Consider the following 1874-nt stretch of genomic DNA (forward strand, 5'->3'; position numbering starts at 1 on the left):
TGCCGATGAATAACACAGATTTTAAATATTTTCATGTTTCTTCAATTTTTTTCCGTTGGAAAATTTTAACAAATGTTATTGTTGGAATATTATAACAACTAATGATACTTTCCCCTCTTACAATTGGCACCTTTGCTGTTTCTATTTAATTGTGTTTATTAGTCAAATATTTACGCTTGATTATAATGTATTGTTGGCAAACAATAAACAAATACTAATAAAATGTATAATAAATATAATATGACTATATAGGATTCATGAATGACAATACAAATACAGTAAATATTTAAAAATAACGCTATGAATGATTTTTCCCCCTAATATATAGCTAATTTGAGACAGCCCTCATACAATACCACAACAAATTATAAAAACAATTGTTTTGTTGATATATTGATTTAGCTTGAAGTAACAGTGCCACCCAGTGGACATAAAGATCATGCACAATCTTTCATTTTCAGCACAGCCATTAAATCAACTCCGATTTATTGTAATAAATTATGCAAATAATATTTTTAAACTCTCATAAATATTTACACTATATGTGGACCTTCCTCGGTAACATACATTAATATTTTCATGAACACAACACAAAGCTGTTTATGCAAAGCTGATTCGAAATTGCTAATTTGCATAACGACCATCAGTCAACCAATGGCGAGCAACCCGGAAGTACGGCCATTAGCACGAGCGTTGGTTAACACAGCTGCGGTGACAAGTTACTCTTTCGACGAATTCACGGTTAGAAGAGGAAATATTAATTCATTTGAATTGATAAAAACACATTTTGACACTATAAATGTAGTTTTAGACACAATTTACCTCTGGAATATAAATGTAATAATACTAACAAGTTTTGACTATCCACCATTGACTCTATCACTCTCTGTTATCTCAACAGCAGGAAGAAAGAAAATGGAGGCCTGTGACTCTCCATTTCGTGCTCCCTCATCTTCTCCATCCCTGTTTAGACCGGTCAGAGCAACCTAGCGGTGTTAACAACTGACCGGTTCCTAAACAGCCGGTAAGTAAACATTACTCCCACAGAGCTTGTTTAATTAAACGCAGTGCAGGGCAGGGGTGTTCAAAATGCGGCCTGGGGGCCATTTTAGCTCATTTATTATTAACCCTTGACATATTATATTATGTCATTAGCTTTTAGCTGTTATGTTTATTAGCTTAGGCCCATTCGACACTAAGGTTATCCAGGGTAAATCCCACCTAACGTTATCCTTGTCCACACACACACAATGGTCATTTAAGACCCCCTCCCTCCTCCGTCAGCCTGCGCAACAAAACCTAGTACGCATGTGTGGAAAATGCCCACGTCATAGTCACCTCCAGTGTTGCTTTGTGTGCAAGTTCTTAGATTTAATTTATCTGAACAATTTCCAATGTGGTGGTATTTCAATTAACTGGAATCCAGTGTGCTGTGGGGCCCTATTGGAGTGAATCACACCTGAGCCATCATAAATTAATCAAATCTTTAATAAAGAACATTTTACATCAATCAATCTCGGGATCTAGATATCTGGTCAGGACACTCCTCATTCTTTTGCCTTCACCTTCATTGTCCATTCGTTTTTGGTGACTTTATATACTCTGGACCTAGACGTTGAGGCAAACATGGCGGACAATAACTGATACAGTCTGCTTTGCCAGTCCAAAAGCATTCGCAGTTTTCCGTAGTCTTCCCTCGACGGCCAGGTAATACACAGCACACATTACCTTTTTATATCACATCAACGGAAGCCCGTATTCTCGTTGACTCTCCTTCGACAAATGGACAACGTTTTGCAGGAAGTAGAATCACAGCTGACCTCGACATTGGAAAGTTCTCTTCCCGTCTTAGAAGTGTTGTATTCGAAATAGCT

The 1874-nt window shown here is 37.2% G+C and overlaps 1 long non-coding RNA gene across 1 annotated transcript in view; it reads left to right on the forward strand.

The window, feature by feature from the left end:
* Positions 1-644: 644 nt before the first annotated feature.
* The window catches only part of LOC133655460 (uncharacterized), a 65692-nt gene continuing 64462 nt past the window's right edge, over positions 645-1874 (forward strand). The window contains exons 1-2 of the long non-coding RNA XR_009827002.1: positions 645-741; positions 902-1024. This is a non-coding gene — a long non-coding RNA (uncharacterized LOC133655460). The remainder of the gene's footprint in view (positions 742-901; positions 1025-1874) is intronic.

Source organism: Entelurus aequoreus, linkage group LG08 (assembly GCF_033978785.1).
Source record: "Entelurus aequoreus isolate RoL-2023_Sb linkage group LG08, RoL_Eaeq_v1.1, whole genome shotgun sequence".
In the NCBI taxonomy this organism is placed as follows: domain Eukaryota; kingdom Metazoa; phylum Chordata; class Actinopteri; order Syngnathiformes; family Syngnathidae; genus Entelurus; species Entelurus aequoreus.